We start from the raw sequence: 23,408 nt of genomic DNA, 5'->3' as shown, positions 1-23,408 counted from the left end.
GGTGGTAGGAATGTAAATTTGGTATAGCCACTAAGGAAAATAGTATAAAGTTCCCTCAAAAATTAATAATAGAACTACTATATGATCCAGCAATCCCACTTCTGTGTATATATCCAAAGGAAATGAATACAGGATATCTAACGGACATCTGCACTCCCATGTTCCTTTCAGCATCATTCACAATGCCCAAACCATGGAAACAGCATGTCTGCCAGATGAACAAAGATATGGTACATACAATGTATATGTGTGTATGAGCTTAGTTGCTCAGTCGTGTCTAAATCTTTGCAACCCCGTGAACCCTTCCAGGATCATTTGTCCATGGTATTTCTAGGCATGAATACTGGAATGGGTTGCCATTCCCTTCTCTAGGGGATCTTCCCTACCCAGGGATTGAACCCGGGTCTCCTGCATTACAGGTGGATTCTTTAACATCTGAGCCACCAGGGAAGTCCATATAATGTATATACACAATGGAATACTATTCAGTCATGAAAAAGAAGCAAATCCTGCCATTTGTGACAACATAGTTGGAACTTGAGGGCCTTATGCTAAGTAAAATAAGTCAGAGAAAGACAAATACTATATGATCTCACTTATATGTGGAATCTAAAAACACAGACAAATAAATAAAGAAATAAAACTAAAATCATAGAAACAAAGAGTAGAATGGAGGTTACCAGGGTCTAGACGTTGCAGGGAATTGGGAGGTGTTTTTTAAGGGTACAACATTACAACCAGTAGATTAAAAAGTCTTGGAGATCTAATGCACAGCATAGTGATTATAGTCAACAGTAGATAAATGATAAACTTCAAAGTTGCTAAGAGACTAGATCTTAATTGTTTTCACCACATAAAAACAAAAGAAAATTGTGACATAATAAATGTGTTAGCTAACACTACAGATGTAATCATATTGCAATACGTAAGTGTATCAAATCAACACAGTGTAAATCTTAAACTTACACATTTTTTTTAAAAAGAAATACTTATCCGCCCCCCCCCAAAAAAAAAGGCTCACAAAGACAAAACAGACAAAGTCAAAAAGGGAATGAAACTAACATATAAAGATGCTCGATATCACTAATTATTAGAACAATGCAGATGAAAACTGCAGTGAGATATTACCTCACACCAGTCCGAACGGACATGATCAAAGAACCTATAAACAATAAATGCTGGAGAGGATGTGGAAAAAAGGGAACCCTCCTACCCTGTTGGTGGGAGTATAAACTGGTACAACCATTATGGAGAACAGTATAATAGTTCCTTAAAAATCCAAAAATAGAGCTAGCATATGATCTTGCAATCCCACTTCTGTGCATATACCCCAAGAAAACCATAATTCAAAAATACACGCACCCCAATGTTCATTGCAGCACTATTTACAATAGCCAAGACCTAAATGTCCACTGACAGAGGAATAGACAAAGAAGATGAGGTAAATATATATGCACATATAGTGGAATATTACTCAGCCATAAATAATGAAATAATGCCATTTGCAGAAATATGAAGGGACATAGAGACTGCCATACTGAGTGAAGTAAATCAGACAGAGAAAAATAAAAATCTTATGTGAAATTTTTAAAAATGGTACAAATGAAGTTATTTACAAAACAGAAATGGAGTCATAGGTGTAGAAAATTCAAGTCATGGTTAGGAGGTGTGGGAGGCAAGGAGGGGTAAATTGGGATTGACATATAAACACTTCTACATATAAAATTGATGACTGATAAGGACCTACTATATAGCACATGAAAGTCTACTCAATACTCTGTAATGACCTATATGGGAAAAGAATGTTTTAAAAAGTAGATATATGTATAAGTAATTCACTTTGTGGTATAGCAAAATTAACACAATGTTTTAAATCAACTATACTCCAATAAAAAATTTAAGAAAAAATTAAATAGATAACCAACAAGGATGGTGCTACTGTATACCACAGGAACTCTACTCAATAATTCTGTAATAACCTAAATGGGAAAAGAATTTGAAAAAGAAGAGATATATGTATATGAAAAAAAGTAAACCTATTTTTGAGATGCTTAATTAAAATAAAAAACTAGTAATATAAAGGGATAGCAGTGAACCTTGCCTGGCTATGTACCCCCACAACTATGTTAGGTCCCCCAGCTCCGGATTCCCCTTGCCTTCACTTCTCAGTATTTATCAGTATATTGTAAACACAAAACTTTCCCTCCATTCCTTCAGTTCCTAAGGATTTTGGACTCAACATAGACTCTTTTTCCCTCATCCTATACAAATAATCCATTAATAAATCCCATTGGCTTTATTTTAAGCATATGTTCCAAATATCACTAGCCATTTCTCTGTAACTCACTACAACCATCTCAGACCAAGCCAGTATTATGCCTGAACTAATAAAATATCCCATTAAATAGTGTCCCTGAATCCACACTTAACTCCCCTCATTCTTCACATAGTACTCAGGGTAATTATTTTAACACTTAGGTCAGATCCTGTTACTTTTCTGCTCAAAGTCTCCCAAAGTGCTTAACAGTGAAAGAAAATTTAAAACCTCCCCATAGCTCCCTAAGACTATTGTTCTGACCTCATTCTCCCTTCACTCTTTCTGTCCAGTCGTGCTGGTCTTGTTGAAGCCTAGAATGCCCTTCTCTCAAATATTTACGTGGCTTGCTCCCTGGCTTCATCTAGATCTCTGTTCAAACACGATGTCCTCTGTGAAGAGCCCCTTGATCAGTTTATCTTAAAAGTTCATCTCTTAGACTTTCTTGGTGGCACAGTGGATAAGAATTCACCATTTCAGGGGACACAGGTTCGAACCCTGGTCTGAGGAGATCCCACATGCCTCAGAGTAACTAAACCCAGGCAGCACAACTTCTGAAGCCTGAGTGCCCTAGAGCCTGTGCTCCGCAAGAGAAGCCTCCGCAATGAGAAGCCCACACACCTCAACAAACAGCAGCCACTGCTCACTGCAACTAGAGAAAACCCACGCGCAACAATGAAGATCCAACACTGCCAACAATAAATTAAATAAATAAATAAATATTACTTTTTTTAAAAAATGCACAAAGCCCTTTTCTTAAAAGGTTCTTTCCTTTCGATCCTCTTACCTGCTTCATTTTCCTTTAAAGTGTTTACCATTTGTTTGTTTCCTGTCTACTACTACTACTAAGTCGCTTCAGTCATGTCAGACTCTGTGCGACCCCAGAGACTGCAGCCCACCAGGCTCCCCCGTCCCTGGGATTCTCCAGGCAAGAACACTGGAGTGGGTTGCCATTTCCTTCTCCAATGCATGAAAGTGAAAAGTGAAAGTGAAGTCGCTCAGTCATGTCCGACTCCTAACGACCCCATGGACTGCAGCCTACCAGGCTCCTCCATCCATGGGATTTTCCAGGCAAGAGTACTGGAGTGGGGTGCCATTGCCTTCTCTGTCTCCTACTATTAGAATTTAATTCCCATGTGGATGGGGATCAGTGTCAAACTCTGCCTTTTCCCAGTAACAGTTGAAATGTCAAAGGAATAAACAGTTTAAGACCATGGGTCCATTAAAATATAAGTTCTTTTACTACCTTCTCCTTTTTAAATTTTGGCAAATGAACATCTTTGTCTCTGTGTTTTCTTCCTGTAATGCAGATGAGATAAAAATGTATTTTACAAAATGAAAAGATGAGGCTTCATCTTTCTAGCTTCATTATTCAAGGTCTGACTTAACATCTATTAACATTATTTGATCCATCCAAAAAAGTTAATGGGTTATAAAATCTTTTTATAATGAATTTATTTGGAGGACTTTCCTGGCAGTCCAGAGGTTAAGACTCCATGCTTCCAATGCAGGGGTCATGGGTTCAATCCCTAGACAAGGAACTAAGATCCTACATGCTGCATGGCCAACAAGTAAATTCAAATATGCTTTGGAGCCTAAAATAGTTTTATTTTGGCCCTTTACTTTCCTTTTCTCTTTATGCATTAACTTACCATTTGTATTTCTTATCCTGCAAAATACTTATTCATGCCTTTTGCTCATTCTAAATTTTGTTACCCATTTTTCTGATACTGAAATATAGTTATTTATTTGCCTATCACATCTTTTTCAGATCTAAACTTTGGGGGAAAATTTTTAATATAAAATTCTAACTTGGCAATTATTTTCTTTCAGCACTTTAAGATCTTATTCCATTGTTTTCTGGATCCCATTTTTTTCTCTTGAGAAGTCAAATGTCTTATTGTTGTTCCTTTAGAGGTAAATATATCTTTCTTCTCTATTTTTAAGATGTTTCTCTTTGTGTTGATTCAGATTTATTATATGATTAGACATGGTCTTCATTCTATTTACCCTGCTTGGGTTCACAGAGAATCTTTGTATTTAAGGTTTGATGCATCAGCTTGGGAAATTCTTAACTGTTATCTATTCAAATATTCTTCTCTGCTTATAGAATTCAAATGTTAGATCTATTCACAAGTCTCTTATACTCTTTTATATATTTTCCATCTTCTTTTTCCTCCAGTCTCCAGGATGGATATTTCTATTCAGCCACTGTATAGCTCACCAAACCTCCCTTTACCTGTATCTTATTTGCTGTTAAACCCATCTACTCAGTTCTTAATTTCAGATGTAGGACTTTTTAATTTCTAAAATTTCCATTTGCAACTTTTCTGTATAGATTTCTACTCTCAATGAAATTCTCCATTTTGTGGGACACTTCTTGGTCTGCTTTTCTAGATTCTGTCTCCTTCTCTTAGCATGATTTATAATTTTAGTATTCAATAGTATATTGAATACTAAAGTGCTGTGCATGAAAAGCTGTAGTGTCTCCATATTATATCACTCCAGAGAAGATACTCCCTATTCTCTGCCAAACGCTATAGCGGCACATAATATCAACCCAATCAGAATCAATTCTTGCTCAAGATTTGTTTTCAGTCCTCATCAGGTTTACAGTATTTTTGGTTCTCTCCCCTACTCCTAGGGATTAGGCCTCCCAGGGATCCCAACTGAGAATCTAGGATGTTTCCTAAATTTCCTCCTCCTCAAGGGACCCTGAACTTAAATTTCTGTCTTCACAGCGCTGCCTCAGATTCCATTCTGTCTTAGCAGCCTTCTGGTTGCTTACTTTGCATAAATTACACAGGATATATCTTGAAGGGAAAACCGATACAGCATCTGATCCACTTCTCTCCAGGTTTTTGTGTCCTCGACTCCAAGGTTTCTTGCAAATCTGGACTCTATTATTTGTCTCCCTAGCTTCATGAAATTGCTAAAAGCTCAGAAGTCCTCTCTGACCCTTAGATACGAAACCACTGCCCAGATTCTCAGCATCTTATCCATGTCTATTACATTAAATGTCTCATGAAGAAGGTAACATAAAACATGCTTATTCCAATGAGCTTTCTTTCTTTCCAGAATCTGGCCCTTTAAATAATAGCAGGCTCAGTATCTCTCTGATGCTTTCAAACAAACCTTTCTTTTGTACTTTATCCACATCCTCTAGGCATTCTTGGCAGAAATGATGGTTTGATACAAGTGATAGATAGGCTTATCATAGCCAGAGACCTAACATATATGTCTTAAATAATAAATTTTTAGACTCCAAAACAGGTTTCACTAAAAGCATCATGTATTCTCTACAATAAATAATTTGTTAAGGAACATAGGCTGATAGGATATGAAATAATTGTATTTTTCATGTAGAACACAGGAAAACTGTTCACTGGTGGCAGTTTTCTTGCAACAGAGAGCACTTCTGAAAAGTTACCATTTTCATGTTTTCTTCTTCAGGAAGAAAACAAAGCACATACTATTTAGTCTTCGTGTGTGGTGGGGCAGTTTGAAGGGTTGCTATGCAAGAAACCCCAGGTGGCTCAGTGGTAAAGAATCCAGTAAAAAATCTGCCTGCTAATGCAGAAGACACAGAAGATGCCCAAGACACAGGAGAGGCAGGATACTTGGTCCCAAAGATATAGCAACCCACTCCAGTATTCTTGCCTGGAAAAATCTGCTGGTTGGGTCGAGTCTATGGGGTCACAGAGTCAGACACGACTTAGTGACTGAGCACGCACATGTGCAAGAAACAATCTACAATATCAGAAAACTATATAAGAACATACATATTGAAACAAAACTCTGGACTCAAAACTTGCATCAAAAATCACATCTTGTTTTATCTAAAATATTTGTGTGAGGGTAATTTTCCTGTTCTTGTTTTTGGTTAACAGCCTCATTTTTTGTTTTGCTTAAAGAGACAGTATGCAGTCTGCAACCCTGGAGAGTAACATCTGTACTTTCACCCTAGTACTCTGTCACTTATATTTTGCTGCTTTTCAAATTGCTTGAGTCCTTTTATAGCTGAAAAGAGTGTGGTCATTCAACCACAAGACCATGCTTTCTAGCTTCCTGAATCTGAAGATGTTTGATAAGAGTAAGGGGTAAAAGTTGTCATCAGCACAGGATAAAAAAGCAGCTCCCGCCCCCACAGAGAGAAGAACACAGGGATCTTTTTATCTCCTTCTTGCAACTAAGTTTCTTCCTATAGCATTGCCAAAGTTCCCTTCACAAACTTTGTGAAAGCTTGTGTTCTCATTTATTAATAATCTAATTTTGCTGGCCTGTAAATATTGACGGGGCCACAGTCACAAAAGAGAGAAAACCAACCTCCGAAATGAAATCTTGACTGGATATCTTGAAATAGTTGGGAGCTATTAAATGATTTGCAGACTAGTACATTAATAGATACCCCCTTACCATCTCATCCTAAGATAAACTTCTAGGGCATGGCCTACTCCACCCACTTCAAGGTTAAAACTAATGATTAAAACAGAAAGTAGCTATTAACCAAAGCGATCTGTTCTCAACCCAAAACCAACATTTGGAAACACTGTCTTAGAAATGAGGAGCCCTGACATATGGACACCATATGTCCACTGATTTATCCAGAAAGAGTTATAGGAGCCCAAAAAATTCAGTCACTCAAAAATGTTTATTAAACACCTACTGTGTGCCAGACTCTGTGCTAGAGGCTGAGGATATAGTGGTGAACTTAGTGAAGCCACATTACAGACAAATAATCTATTCAATAGGAGCATTTCACATGGGAGTAAGTGCTATAAAGGAAGTAAAACAGGATGATGTAACACTGAGTGAAGAAGTGAGGCCCAGCTATAGGGTGATCACAAAGGGTCTCCCTGCAGAGGTACATTTAAGCAAGATGTTAAAGACAAGAAAGAGCCAGTCATGCAAATATCGGGGCGGGGGGGGGGGGGGGGGGCAAAGTGTTACAGGCAGAGCAGATCCAGTGCAAAATCCTAACGCAGGAGAGAAGGCACATGAAGGGTATATAGCATATACAAGGACAGGGATGGGGATTATCAGACAGATAGGAATTAACGATGCCAGATCTCGTAGGCCACTGAAAAGCCTTCGCATGTTACTCAGTCTCTCTTTTCTACCTTCTCCCATCTCTGAATAGCATGTGTATGTGGTTATGGTCAGAATTTGTTCCACAGTGCTCATTAATTGAAAAATAATACCAATGTACTAGAACGTTGTCACCAGATAATAGCTTCTGGCAATGATAGAAATGCATTTATTTCTCTGAGCCAAAGCAACTGATCCTCCTGGCAATATTCAAGGGCATTGGCCACACTTGAGCTGGGCCCTGTGATTAATGCAGATTTAATCAGTTTATCTGATGGATATCAGCACAAAGCTTTGACAGTGCCCCTGTGGACCCCAGTGCACTGATTGGTGAGCACAACAGAACCATTGTGTGGCTGAAGCCAATCAAGGCCTGGGCCAGTTCATCCCAGGGGAATTGAACTGAAATGAATAACCTGCTTTCTGACTGGCTCAAGTCACAGTGACTGTTTGTTACTTTTGCCAATGAATAAAGCTTATCCACATTCACTGGGTGCAATTGGTTGGCCCTGATCCCACCTCATATAATTAATGCCACATTGTGTTGTGATATTTCTGAACTGACATGTGGCAGGCAGAGAAATTCTAAATGAGTTCATCACCACCAGGGCGCGGACCAAAAAAGAAAAAAAAAAACAAATTAATGCAGAGTAATAGAATGGCCAAAGAGCCAGCTGCTATCTTCCTACCCTAGCACATTGTCATTCATCCCTAGAAATTACGTCCAACTGATTATGACGAAGAGGTTCTTGAGATACCCTTCGTGTGTGTAAGGATAGGAAATTTTAACTCCAGCACCTTGGCCACCTTTCACTTGGAATAATTATATTCCATTAGCCAAAAATTTCTTCTGCCTTAGGCCTTCAGAAATACGGCTGGATGGGGTCTCAGTGTCTCCAATCTCAATGCCTCATCCCAGAAGAATCTTTACTCTTGGTAGTGCTAATTAGAGAAGTTTTTACACACACAAACACACACACACACACACACAAGTATGTTTTCCCACACACAGGACAACTTTATGCCTACCATTAAAAAGGTATGAGCGTATTACATAAAACAATACTCAACTGGGGGGTGTATAATTTGGTTCACTATTAGGCATTCATTGCAGACGTTTATTGATTTCTGCACCACAAGGGAGCTCATTATAATAGAAACTTTGCCAGGAGTGGAGCACAAATAGGGGACCGGCCCCATTCCCTGGGTTTTTGGGAGGAGGGTAGAGAAAGGGGAGCTGTAAGGCTGTAGAAACCAGGCAGCTATATCCGAAAGCAAACTGAGGAGTGTGTGGGAGAAAAATTTTCCTTCTACCTTTCTAGGTTCTTTGCCTGGTGTAATGATCAAATTGACATGAGACAGATTAACAGGACAAAAACCAATTTAATTTCATATGTACAGGGGCGCCATAAAAATATGAGGCCCAAAGGCAAGTTGGGCAGTTGAGGCTCCTATGCCATCCTGAGCTGAGGAATGTGGTAGGGCCTGGGGCTTCCAAGGGGAGGAGGACAATAAGCAGAGCAGATGTCTGGTAATTAGATGCTTGCCCTGTCATACGGAGAGCTCATTCAGATGAAAAGTTATCTCTGGTAATAGCATTCTTTCTCTGTGTATTATCTAAATTCTTTTCTGTAGTTAAGGGGGAGGTAGAAAGCTCTTCCTGAGTCTCTTGAGCCTTGATTGTATTCAGCTCAAAATAATCCACATGCCTAAGTGGCACATTTTGAGGAAGTTTGTTCTGAATGCCTTCAGGAGATAGAGGTACCCTAGTCAGCTGCTCTCTTAAAGACCTGAGTGTATACATAGGGTATATATATATATATATTTTATACACATATTTAGATACATAGCATATATATATATATATACTAACATGGGACAGCCCCTGCCCAGTCACCTCTCCACCTTCCAACCAGTAAGCTGACCTTTTGCATCCTCCCCAGGGCTTTTTCTTTCCACAGTAAGACCTTTGACCACTTTCTTCTACCACCTATATAGTACAATGGCTTTGCCACAGGTCCTGGTTTGGAGTTCAAAATACATGGCACTCAATAGCACTGCAAGCTCCTTTTAATCAATTTTATTAGCAAAGAAAGACAGCGGGGCAGGGAGTAGATGTTATGTGTGATCACAGTCTTCTCCATGCCCCATTCCTACCCTGTTAGATATAGCAAGATATTAAAGACTAGACAAGATATTGAAGTTTCACCTTCAGAATCCAGGTACCTCAGCGCAGTTACATTTAAAACACCTAAATGTTCTTTATCATAGTAATGATTCCACATTCAATGCGTACAAGGTTTGTGACATTGTACAGGAGGCAGTGATCAAGACCATCCCCAAGAAAAAGAAATGACAAAAGGCAAAATGGCTGTCTGAGGAGGCCTTACAAATACTGAGAAAAGAAGAGAAGCTAAAGGCAAAGGAGAAAAGGAAAGATATACCCATTTGAATGCAGAATTCCAAAGAATAGCAAGGAGAGATAAGAAAGCCTTCCTCAGTGATCAATGCAAAGAAATAGAGGAAAACAATAGAATAGGAAAGACTAAAGATCTCTTCAAGAAAATTAGAGATATCAAGGGAACATTTCATGCAAAGATGAGCACAATAAAGGACAGAAATGGTATGGACCTAACAGAAGCAGAAGATATTAAGAAAAGGTGGCAGGAATACACAGAAGAACTATACAAAAAAGATATTTAAGACCCAGATAACCACAATGGTGTTATCACTCATCTAGAGTCAGACATCCTGGAATGTGAAGTCAAGTGGGCCTTAGGAAGCATCACTACGAACAAAGCTAGTGGAGGTGATAGAATTCCAGTTGAACTATTCAAATCCTAAAAGATGATGCTGTGAAAGTGCTGCACTCAATATGCCAGCAAATCTGGAAAAATCAGCAGTGACCACAGGACAGGAAAATGTTAGTTTTCATCCCAATCCCAAAGAAAGGCAATGCCAAAGAATTTGCAAACTACTGCACAATTGCACTCATCTCATACAATTGCAAAGTAATGCTCAAAATTCTCCAAGCGAGGCTTCAACAGTATGTGAACCGGGAACTTCCAAATGTTTAAGCTGGTTTTAGAAAAGGCAGAAGAACCAGAGATCAAATTGCCAACATCTGTTGGATCATTGAAAAAGCAAGAGAGTTCCAGAAAAACATCTACTTTTGCTTTATTAACTACGCCAAAGACTTTGACTGTGTGGATCACAATAAACTGTGAAAATTCTGAAAGAGATGGGAATACCAGACCACCTGACCTGCCTCCTGAGAAATCTGTGTGCAGGTCAAGAAGCAAAAGTTAGAACTGGACATGGAAAAAAAAAAAAAAAAAGAACTGGACATGGAACAACAGACTGGTTCCAAATCAGGAAAGGAGTACATCAAGGCTGTATATTGTCACCCTGCTTACTTAACGTATATGCAGAGTACATCATGCAAAATGCCGGGCTGCATGAAGCACAAGCTGGAATCAAGATTTCCAGGAGAAATATCAATAACCTCAGATACACAGATGACACCATCCTAACGGCAGAAAGTGAAGAAGAACCAAAGAGACTCTTGATGAAAGTGAAAGAGGAGAGTGAAAAACTTGGCTTAAAGCTCAACATTCAAAAAACGAAGATCATGGCATCCAGTCCCATCACTTCATGGGAAATAGATGGGGAAACAGCAAAAACAGTGGCAGACTTGATTTTTTGGAGCTCCAAAATCACTGCAGATGGTGACTGCAGCCATGAAATTAAGACACTTGCTCCTTAGAAGGACAAGCTATGACCAACCTAGACAGCATATTAAAAAGCAGAGACATTACTTTACCAACAAAGGTCCATCTAGTCAAAGCTGTGGTTTTCCAGTAGTAATGTATAGATGTGAGAGTTGGACTATAAAGAAAGCTGAGTGCCAAAGAATTGATTCTTTTGAACTGTGGTGTTGGAGAAGACCCTTGAGAGTCCTTTGGACTGCAAAGAGATCAAACCAGTCAATCCTAGAGGAAATCAGTCCTGAATATTCATTGGAAGGACTGATGTTGAAGCTGAAACTCCAATACTTTGGCCACCTGATGTGAAGAGCTGACTCATGAGAAAAGACCCTGATGCTGGGAAAGATTGAAGGTGGGAGGAGAAGGAGATAGACACAGGATGAGATTGTTGGATGGCATCACCGACGCGATGGACATGAGTTTGAGTAAGCTCTGAGAGTTGGTGATGGCGTGCTGCAGTCCATGGGGTCGCAAAGAGTCAGACACAACTGAGTGACTGAACTGACTCTGAATGTGTATAACAATAGTGTAATATAGTGCAATGTTTTAATCAAAGACTTGGAAAGATGTTAGTAAAAATTAATCTCTGTGGAAGCTTGGGGTTTGGAGTTTTCATTTTCTTTTCTTTTTCTCGAATACACTCTTTAACACTCATTTCATCTAGCTTCCCTAAAGTTTTCAGTGTACTCCTAAAGATAAAATGGGTTTGGGGAACCTGGAAGAGGAGGCTTTCACCTATGCCAGAGAGATGTTCCTGGGCAAAAAGGAGCCAAGAGAGAAACAGGACTTCCCTGGGTCATGACACGAGCCTTTGAAGTCTCAAGAAATGATGTTAGGTGATAAAGAGAAAACTACAGGGGAAATTTCTGCAAAGAAAAATGTTGAAAAGTCCCATATATCCAAGCAAGTGAGTACAACAAATCTGAAATACAAATTGAGACTAGAAGTTCAATAAGTGAGCCCACTTCATGGGGAAAAGAGGAGACACAGAAAGGAGAACAGAGACATTGGCATTTGAGAAGCTGCCTGTGAGAGATACTCAAAGATGAAACAAAGAGGAGCCCAGAGCACATGACATATACAGATGATGCCAAGGTCAACACAATATTTTTGTGTAAAATGCAAATTTACCCATATTTCAAAAAGTCAAATTGCTTTATTTTACTTGGTTAGGTAAAGTAACAGTAGAGGAGGTCATGTACTCTATAAATTTCACAGAGCTCTCAGGGATAGAAAATGCAAACTACAGGAGGTAATTATCTGTTACAGAACATGGTTAATGATTATGTTCAGAAGATGTTAACAATCACACTTAGGGAAAAGATTATAAGGCCTTCAAAGGGGTCCCTCCGGGCCACGTGACTGTAATGTGGTCTGAGGAGCTTCTTCAATGCAAATACTTGTTGTCATGGCGACAGGATAGCACCCGCTTGCTCACCAGCACCACACAAAAGCCCCCTACTTTGGCACAATAAACTTTTAGTTCAAGAGACTTTATCAGTAACCAAATGTAGAACGTAATATCCCATATGATTCTATCCAACGCTCAGTGAGGATCTAAAGTTCACTAGAGTGAATCTAATCCTAGGAAAGGTTGGGAACAAAATGGAAGAAACTGAGATGGGTCTAAGAATTCTCACTCCCCCAACACACACACACACACACACACACACACACGCACACGCGCGCGCACTCACACACACAGTCTCCTGTTTTTTTCTGAAACTTAACAGTTGCTGCTTATAGAATTGTCCTTGTACTAAGACACATAGTCATTCAGTTTTTTGCTCATTTTTTCTATTTCATTCATAATAAATGTGAGAGCTTTTTAAATATTTGGTGATGCCTTAGAGATAAGTGGTCACCCAGAGTGAGTGATGATTTATGAGGGTCAAGTAATAAAGAATAGGAATTTCATTTATTTTATCGCCTGTTTACCTCCTGGGGAAGAGACAGCTGGTAAATCATTTTGGTGAGTTAGTAAACTGGGCAGCCTTTGTTTGCCAGGCTCAGGAAGAAATCACAGGATGGAAAAGGACCCAGGGGCTGCCTCCTTCACCCGCCCTCTGCAGGTCAGCAAAAAATCTGTTAATTCTGCCATTCAGAAACTGTAGGTTTAAAAAATAATAACTGAGTTTCTTCTCTCCATTTTTCCAGTGCCTTAAGGGTCCTCTTATTCTCTAAGTACTTCCTTATGTCTAACTTAAATCCCTCTTTTTTTCCATTTTCACAGTTAATTATTTCTCCTTACTCATGTAGAATTTCTCTGGATGCAAACACAAACATTCTTAGTACTTGTCTCAGTTTAAAATTGGGTGTCTTTGGGATTTATGGTCAGTTCATACAGGAACCTCAAGGAATCTCTATTTCCTCCTCTCTAAAATAGGAAGACTCCTTGCCCTCAAAGAGCCAGGTGAGAAAACATAGACATTTCTTTGTTCTTTTACAGGAAGCTCATCAAAACTTAATCATTTCCTAGAGATCAGCACTTGTACAAAGTGACATCATTATTTTTATGATCAAATAAGTTAGGATAAAAGTGTCTTTTTTCAGAACAATTTTGCACCATAACTTACCATAAATACCTAATGTCATCTTGCCCTTGCGCTTCCTTCTTCTGGGATGTGTCCCTCAAGCTGAAACAATAAGGAGAAATGTTGCTCAGGAAAAGTGTGCATCTCCTGCACACATCTCTTGCAGGTCATCTGTCAGGGCACTTTGCACACACGTGCATGTGTGTGTGTTAAATGGGCCAACCCAGGGCTTTAACACTTTTTTAATTAGTTGCCAACATTTTGTACATAGGAAGTTTCAGTTAAAAGTCTGGATTTCAGGTTTTTATTTAAAAATATGAAGATATAACAACCATTGCATATACTGCCACAAGTGAAGCTATATAGCAGCTGCCTCCTTTAATAGGGTCTTCACTTTTCACTTTTCCCTAGTCCTCACCAGTCTTTATTGCATTACACCCTGCTCTTAACTTGGGTTACTTGTCTGACACCTTTTTCACAGCTAGCTATTTTGGAGGGGTGGGGGGTGATAAGCCTATATCAGTTCAGTCGCTCAGTCATGTCTGACTCTTTGCAGCCCCATGGACTACAGCACACCAGGCTTCCCTAACCATCACCAACTCCTGGACCTTGCTCAAACTCATGTCCATGGAGTCAGTGATGCCATCCAACCATCTCATCCTTTGTCATCCCCTTCATCTCCTGCCTTCAATCTTTCCCAGCATCAGGGTCTCTTCTAATGAGTCAGTTTTTCACATCAGGTGGCCAAAGTATTGGAGTTTCAGCATCAGTCCTTCCAATGAATATTCAGACTGATTTCCTTTATCAGTCCTATATACCCAGTTGAAATCAACTTTCCAAATGCAACTTTTTTTTCCTTTTGGAAATCTGCTACTGCTAAGTCGCTTCAGTCGTGTCTGACTCTGTGCGACCCCATAGACAACAGCCCACCAGGCTCCTCCATCCCTGGGATTCTCCAGGCAAGAACACTGGAGTGGGTTGCCAGTTCCTTCTCCAATGCATGAAAGTGAAAAGTGAAAGTGAAGTTGCTCAGTTGTTTCCGATTCTTAGTGACCCCATGGTCTGCAGCCTACCAGGCTCCTCTGTCCATGGGATTTTCCAGGCAAGAGTACTGGAGTCGGGTGCTTATTCTCAAAAGGACGTATCCTAGTGGGAATTGGATAATCAACACTGCCCCATATTCCCTCACCACTAGCTCCTAACAGACAGCTCTCATAGGGGTCTCCAATAAGAAGTATTAGTATGAAAGGGTCTTTTCTCTGTCTGAAGTATTCTTTGACCCTCTCTCTACCCACAGGCTGCATCCTTTTCTGAGAATCCATATCTGGAGGAGATTTAAAAAATTAAGCCAATCAAATCACCTCAGAGGACACTCTAGATCCCCTACCTCTTTTCTTCCTGAATGCTGTCATCCCACCTCCCAGCAGTCAAACACACTGGATTTATCGATTCATTTCTAACAGAGAATATGACCAGAGTGGTGTGCTATCAATTCCAAGTTTAGGTTACTTAAAAACTGTTGCTCCCATTTTGAAGGATCACTCTCTCTTCCTTGGATGGCCTGTGCTGGAGAAAGCCAGGTGGCAAGTTAAGAAACAGCCCCATGATGAGACTAACAGGGTAAGAGACAGAGGCCCAACAGCAACCACATGCATGACCTTGGAAATGGATCGCCTCTCCTTTAGATGAGCCCACAGCCTCTACTGACAGCTTGACTGCAACCTCATGAGAGACTATGAGCCTGAAGGTCCCAAGTAAGCCACATTCAGATTTCTGACCCACAGAAACTGCGAGATAATACATGTTTGTTGTTTTTAAGCTACTAAATTTGGGGGTAATTTGTTAAGTTGTTGTTGCTGTTCAATTGCTAAGTTGTGTTCGACTCTGCAGTCCAATGGACTGCAGCATACCAGGCTTGCCTGTCGTCCACTGTCTCCCGGAGTTTGCTCAAGTTCATGTCCATTGAGTCGGCTTTGCTATCTAACCATCTCATCGTCTGCCGCCTTCTTCTCCTTTTGCCTTCAATCTTTCCCAGCATCAGGGTCTTTCCCAATGAGTCAGTTTTTTGCATCAGGTAACCAAAGTATTGGAGCTTTGGCTTCAGCATCAGTCCTTTCAATGAATATTCAGGGTTGATTTCCTTTAGGATCAACTGGTTTGATCTCTTTGCAGTCAGTTTGTTAAGTAACACTATGTAGCCAGCACAGGGGATGCTGAGGCCACTGGTCCAAACACCATTGTCTAAAAACCTCAGCTCTGATGAAACAGCTTCTTCTTCAGTCTTCTGACTTGTTCAGGCAGGGAAATATTGTTTTTTTAATATTTCTGGGCTCTAGAATGTTATAGAAGCATCCTTCCAGACTCTTCATCATATTGATTACAGAGACAAGTTCGACATATCAGCCCCAGTCACCAAAGAGCCCCAGATTCTCTGCAGGTGGAATGATGAAGGCACAGTGCTGTGGGTGGGCTGGTCCTCCCCACTGATGCCCAGAGCTGTGTGAACTGTCAGGAGATTGAAGTTCTCTTACAAGGAAAGACACAGCAATTCCTGCTTCTATTGAGAGTGCAACAGAAGTCAAGACCCAGAAAAACTGGAGGAGTGAACAAAGTATTTCTTTGGCAACACTCACTGTCTCTCCCTTACTTTCCCCTGGTGAGCAGCCTCGGGGGCCTGTCCTGTGCCACGCGCTCTGGACTGAGTTATCAGTGATCCATAGGAAACTGCCCTGTGTATGTTCCACCTTCACATATACGTTCCACAAGGGCAGGGCCCTTGCCTGTTTTGTTTACTGCTATGTACAGACACTTTGATTTGTGACTGGCATGTAGAAGACACTCAGTATAGATTTGTTGAAGTTTTAATACCTCAGAGTGGGACGTGATCGAGGGTGATGACCTCCTATAGCCAGAGCATATATCTTCCACTCCCTTCCCCTCCTCCTAGCATCAGTCTGCCCACCCCTGGAATCTGGATTTGGGGAACACCCCTGATCATCTTAGCTGGGTCCCTGGCGCTGCGAAGATGAGGGGCTGGAAAAGGGGCACTACTCAGGCTCCATTTCTTTCTGCCACAGTGTTCAAAGAGAAGGACCATCCCTCTGCCCAGCAAGGAGACAGATATACAAAGATTCTGCAGGCCACCTCTACAAAGCTTCAAGGCCAAGGTCTCAGTTCAAGGGACACCAAGTAAGGAGATAGAAACACCAGATGGGGTCCTTTGGTGACTGGGTCCAAATGCCTGGTGCCAGAAACCAGAAAATAGCGTTTTTTGTATATATAGCAACTGGCCTAGGGCCTCATTCCACCAGCTTCAGAGGGAAATAAATCTTGTTTGTTTAACAGACCCAGTGGAAGAATGTCCTGGCACAATGCCCAACACCCAGTGAGCACTTAATAAATATTTATTGAATGAATGAGAAAGATCTTGAGCCCAGCAATATATTTCTTGGCTGCAAGTGGGGAAAGGTAAAAGTCAGATTTGTGAAGCCATACATCCTCTCTCCTCCCCACAACCCACACACAGAAAAGAGCAAAAAGGAAAGCAAAGAAACGTATCATTAGAGCAGTAGGAAGAAGCCACCTCCGCTCTGCGACTTGGGTCAAAGCAGTTAACCTCTCTGGGTCATAACTGCTTCATTTGTATAATGGAAAATCTGGGCTTGGAGAGCCAATGCTAAGCTGCTATGGCTCTGAGTTTCTCTAAGGCACAGTCCCTCACACCTAATTACACAGTTTGCCTGCGAAAGGCAAGTGGCCCGTCTTTATCAGAGCAGGAACAAGAAGGAAGAGCCATTGTCATTCAAATCATGGGGTTGACCTTTCTCTCAACCTCCTGCTTTGTGCAAGCAGTCCAGTTACAGAACAGATATTCTTCTTTAGGGCTATTTTTTTAGTAACATTGGGAAGAGGTTGAAGAGGAAAAGCTTCTGGTGAAAACATGCCCTCCTTTTCAGGTTGTCATTTTTCATGTTCATTACAATGGGAAACCCCCTCTCCAAGGACAGTGCCAAATAAGAGGGCAGCAAGGTTTCTCCACACGAAACTCAGTCTGCTGCTGGGGTGGAAGCAGCTGGTATTCAAGAAATAGGAGTAGATTTACTTTTGAAAGGAGGTAGACAAGGGGAGAGCAGAGAGCAGGGAAAAAGCCTCTCTGCCTTTTCAGTTTTGCGGACAGTAAAAAATGTCCTTCTGAAAAGAGCAAAAGGAAGAGGTGGGGGAAAAAAGTTTTTAAGGTGAAAAGAAAAAAAATTATTTTTTGTGTGAAAATAAAACACTTATTTTCAGCATCTATAGTGCTGGTGATCAGCACAAAAATCCTTACTGAAAAGAAGGCAAACACATCAAAATTTGTGCTAGGAAATTTCAGGAGTGTTTAATAAATGTCACACAGCAGAAGGATTCCATGTTCAAATTTGTTTGGGGACTTTGCAGTACTTCTCAGAGCCTTTACTGTACAAAGGGGCGTGGCGACTGGAAAGAAAGACTTGACCTCTGGCGAGCAGTTTTCAGAAGACACTTTGGTAAACACTGCCTTATAACTCATTTCTCTTACTTGAAGGCAAATCACGCAAATGAAAAAGAATTATCCTCTCTAGTTTCAGAAGAAAAAACAAGATCAACACATGTTTAAAATTACTCCTTTGGGAGAGTGGAATTAACAATTTAGTTTCAATACTGAACCTCTGCATAGAAGTTAGAGGGCAAAAGATCCGGGCTTGATATATTGATGCACTTGCTGACAATAACAGCTGTTCCCAAATGAAGAAACCTCTCATCAGGAAGACTGAATAACTTGTCTCTGGAATAAAAATAATGGCCACCCCAGATGGAGTGTTTGCTCTGTTATGATTCTGTGCTAAACAACATTACCTATGTAGATACAGATAGAGATATATAAAACATGCATGTCTATATGGTATGTATGCATTTATATTTATGTTTATACCCACTTTTCTATTTAATATTTATAACCCTACATAAGAAGATACTATCACTTATCTTCATTTTGTAGATTAGTAAACTAAGATTCCAGAACATTACCTACTTTGCCCAAGCCCACATATAGAGTAAAAGGCTTAGCATAAGTTCAACTACCAGTTACAAAGCCCTGTAGAAAGGGTTTTGGTATAGACAGAGTGTTCTATGCTGGGAAAGATGCAGGGCAGGAGGAGAAGGGGGCGACAGATGATGAAATGGTTGGATGGCATCACCAACTCAATGGACATGAGTTTGAGCAAACTCTGTGAGATAGTGAAGGACAGGGAAGCCTGGTGCGCTGCAGTCCGTGGGGTCACAAAGATTCGGACACAACTTAGTGAATGAAAAACAATGGGATTTACGGGGTCCAGTTCTATTGCCTGGAAAATCCCATGGACAGAGGAGCCTGGTAGGCTACAGTCCATGGGGTCGCAAAGAGTCGGACATGACTGAGCAACTTCACTTTCACTTTAAAAATAGTTATGACTAATTTCCCATCCACCTATATAGACTACTAATAATAGTCTTTACAAAAACACTGAATTCAACTTGTAAACATACTAGTGGCTGCTATGTGCCTGGCATTCTAAAGAATGCAACTGAAAAGAGCAAGGTGATCAAACCAGTCAATGCTAAAGGAAATCAACTCTGAATATTCATTGGAACAACTGATGCTGAAGATAAAGCTCTAATATTTTGGCCACCTGATGTGAAGAGCCAACTCTTTGAAAAAGACCCTGATGCTGGGAAAGATTGAGGGCAGGAGGAGAAGGGGTGACAGAGGATGAGATGGTTGGATGGCATCACCAACTTGATGGACATGAGTTTGAGCAAGCTCCAGGAGTTGGTGATGGACAGGGAAGCCTGGCGTGCTGCAGTCCATGGGGTCACAAAGAGTTGGACACGACTGAGTGACTGAACTGAGCTGTCCTGTGAAGCCTCAGGCTTTGCACATAAAGGTTACCATTGAGGTAGAATGTTCTGGATGGTTGTGGGTCTGAAGCTGTTGAAACAGTGAGCTGGAGTGACAGGAAGTTCCTGTGACAAGGGTAACGAGCACACAGAGTGCTCATATCTAATCAGCACTGAGTGCTGGGCTCCATCTTTGCCACATAGCATGAATAGCTACAGTAAAATACAGGGGAAGGTGCCCGCATTAGCTTCAGCAGCATGAGCAGCCAGGACTACACCTGGATGTGAATCAGACCTGCAGAAATGCTTCAAGTAGGACCAGGGAATCCAAGTGAAGGTACAAAGGAAGGTAGGCTAATATGAGCTTTGAGAGTCCTCATAACTGTGGATGCAGGTTGAATCACAGGGAAGGAAGAAAACCTTTTGGAAGACAATCTCCAAGGCATTCAGACTTTTTGTGACGTGGTGGTGGTGTTAGCTGAATCGCTAAGTTGTATTTGACTCTTTGTGACCCCATAAACTGTAGACTTCCAGGCTCCTCTGTCCATGGGATTTCCCAGGCAAGAATACTGGAGTGGATTGCCATTTCCATCTCCAGGAGATCTTCCCAACCCAGGGATCAAACTTGTGTCCCCTGCTTGGAAGGCAGATTCTTTACTACTGAGCCATCGGGGAAGCCCTAATTTGCTTGATAACATATCCTTTATTGTTTCATTCTCTCCCTTTCTGACTTTCTCATTTCCTCACAGTGTTTCCTTGGATCATCTCCCAAATTAAACACTTGCCCTCAAATCCTTGTTCAGGGTTGCTTCTGGGGGAACCCCACCTGGACTTGGACTCCCAGGCCCTGGCTACCTGGGCATCTAACTTAAGTATTAAATGACCTAAATGATTCTACCTGAGAGTTTTACCCTAGAGCCGATAAAGAGCTAGAAACAATCTAGAATTTGTTCTGAGGCCACTAGCAATGGCCTCCTATGTCCAGCAAGGTGATGGGAAGGACATTTGAGGCCGTCCAGTTTTTTTCTTTACAGATGAGAAAATTGAGGCTAGCAAGGTTAAGAGATTTACCCAGAGGGAGGCAGAGACAAGAGACAGTTTTTCAACCATGCTGGTTAGGAACCAGGCTATTTGAAGGCAGGCCCCTGGGTTTGAGGCTACACTTGCAGTTTGTGTGATTTGTAGAAAGCTATTTAACTTCTTCAAGTCACCATTTTCTCGTCATAAAGTTATAAAGGGCTTCCCTGATGGCCCAAGCAGTAAAGCATCTGCCTGCAATTCAGGAGACATGGTTTCAATCCCTGGGTTGCGAAGATGCCCTGGGGAAGGAAATGGCAACCCACTCCAGTATTCTTGCCTAGAATCCCCATGGACAGAGGAGCCTGGATGGCCACAGTCCACGGGGTCACAAAAAGTTGGACACGACTGAGCACGCATGCACATAAAGCTGTGAGGGTCGAGTGAGATAATCCGTATAAAGCATTTAGCATGGCATTCACTGGGATGCTTTCAGATCTATATAACAGAAGACCCCACTAAGAGTATCCCAAAAATCAACATTAAGGAATTACAATAATAAGCTCAGAATTGGGGCTGCTCTAAAGCTGGTCAAGGAGGTTCTTATGTCATCAAGGACTCATGCTCTCCATGTTCTGTTGTGCCATCTGCAATGTAGTCTCCCCTGAAGGATGCAGAATGGAAGACGACACTCCAGGCAGCACCACCTCTGGCAACACCAATCAGCAGGAGAGCACGTTGGTAGATTCTCCCCAAGATACCCTTTACATCAAGAAAGAAGACATTTCCCAGAAGCCCCCTTATGTTTCCCTAGCCAGGTCTGCATTGCACTCCATCTCTAATGCAGTTCCCTGACAATAGAAGTCCAGGTAGCATGACTGGCTTAGATCAAAGCAACATGCTCCTCCTGGTGGAGGGGTTCAATCACTTCCCTGGAACACACCAGGGGGAGGGGCCAAACGAAAAGTAGGACTCTTCCAGCAAGAAGGAGGGGTTGGTGCAGACTGACTGCCAGGTTAGGAGGCAACCAAGTCAACCACAATTGCTGAGTTTACAAAGGTGTTGAGTAAATGCTATTTTTAGTGTGATGCACAGTTCTTTGTGCATCTATAAAATTGCAACTCTTTCTTTGGTTTAAAGCTATTGGCCTTCAAAGGCAAAATTATCTAGTAGTATAAGTTAACACTCTGTCTTAACCATCATTTTGTTTGGTTGGTTTTAGCTTTGTATTTTTTAAGACTTTTTTTTACAGAGCAGTTTTAGATTCACAACAAAATTAAGAGGAAGGTACAGAAATTTCCCATATACCCCTACCCACCCATGTGTAGCCTCCCCATTATCACATCCCACCAGAATGGTACGTTTATGACAACTAATGAAACTACATTGGCACAACATCACCCAGAGTCCATCACTTACACTCAGGCTCACTCTTGGCATTATACATTCTATAGGTTTGGACAAATATATGACATAGTGTTTTCACTGCCCTAAAAATCCTCTGTGGTCCACCTGTTTGCCCCTCCCCTTGGCAACCACTGATCTTTTCACTGTCTCCACTCATTGTTATTCAGTCGCTCAGTTGTGTCCGACTCTTTGCGACCCCATGGACTGCAGCACGCCAGGCTTCCCTGTCCTTCACCATCTCCCGGAGCTTTCTCAAACTCATGTCCATTGAGTCAGTGATGCCATCCAACCATCTCATCCTTTGTTGTACCCTTTTCCTCCTGCCTTCAATTTTTCCCAAAATCAGGGTCTTTTCTAACGAGTCAACTCTTCATATCAGGTGGCCAAAGTATTGGAGCTTCAGCTTCAGCATGAGTCCTTCCAATGAATATTCAAGGTTGATTTCCTTTAGGATTGACTGGTTTGATCTCTTCCCTTGCAGTCCAAGGGACTCGCAAGAGTCTTTTCCAGCACCACAGTTCAAAAGCATCAATAGTTTTGCCTTTTCCAGACTGTCAGTGTTGGTTTGTCCAGTATATAGTCTTTTCAGTTTAGTTCCTTTCCCTCAGTAGTATGTTAAGTCATGTTTTACTTTACACTATAGGGAAGTTTTGTAAAGGGGAATGGTGGCTATGGAGCTGGGAGAACAGATGGAAGAACAGAGAAAGAAGGGCCTGGTAGAACCAGAAAATGAATTTCACAGGCATCCCACTTTTGCCTAGGGCCTGCTCTGAGCTGGGCTTTAAAGAATGGATTTTACACTTGCACTTGCCCTCCTGAAATCCAAATTCCCACTTGTACTATGAGACTTTCAAGCAAAGAGCAAGTCGGAAAACAAATCCCGCTGAGCCTCTTCTAATAGCTGTGCCTCTTAGTGCGTATCGCCCTGGCGGGGGCTCTAACTTACTTTGCTCACCCTGACATGGCTAGCACAGCAGATGATCAGGATGCGAAGTGGCCCATCAAAACATCCCCAGGTTTTGTCACGAATGCAAATCTTAACCCTCAATGAGCGTCTTTTATCTATCAATTTCTCTGCTGTGAAAAAGGACTCTTACCTTGATATTCATCTAGGCCCCTCAGCTGACAGGATCTTTTAGCCTGAGTGTTCTCTGTTCCCCTTGACTCCTAACTCACTTTTTCCCCAGAGAGGGAGTCTGGTTGACCTCACTCACTGGCCAGTCTACTGGTAAGGACCTCCCCCTCAGGTGAGGCACAGCCCCAGCCGGTCAGCAAGAAGTAGGCAGTACAGGGTCACATCATGCTTGCCTGTGTGACTTGACCTGTGAACAGGGGCAGGCTCCATTCTCTTGAAGGGGATATGGGAGGAGTGGGTGGGGGGCAGGGAAC

General features: G+C 41.4%; 1 long non-coding RNA gene across 5 annotated transcripts in view; it reads right to left on the bottom strand.

Moving 5' to 3' along the window:
* Positions 1 to 23,408, bottom strand: part of LOC129621566 (uncharacterized) — a 160,605-nt gene that overhangs the window by 129,352 nt on the left and 7,845 nt on the right. For 4 of the 5 annotated variants that reach the window (XR_008699445.1, XR_008699446.1, XR_008699443.1 and 1 more), the window contains exon 2: positions 13,746 to 13,805. This is a non-coding gene — a long non-coding RNA (uncharacterized LOC129621566). Of the gene's footprint in view, positions 1 to 13,745; positions 13,806 to 23,116; positions 23,260 to 23,408 lie in introns of those variants that run through there. The other variant, XR_008699444.1, reaches the window with a different exon arrangement.

This window comes from Bubalus kerabau, chromosome 10, assembly GCF_029407905.1.
Source record: "Bubalus kerabau isolate K-KA32 ecotype Philippines breed swamp buffalo chromosome 10, PCC_UOA_SB_1v2, whole genome shotgun sequence".
In the NCBI taxonomy this organism is placed as follows: Eukaryota; Metazoa; Chordata; class Mammalia; order Artiodactyla; family Bovidae; genus Bubalus; species Bubalus kerabau.
Note: the sequence above shows the minus strand (reverse complement) of the source record. Positions and strands in the feature narration are given on the sequence as shown.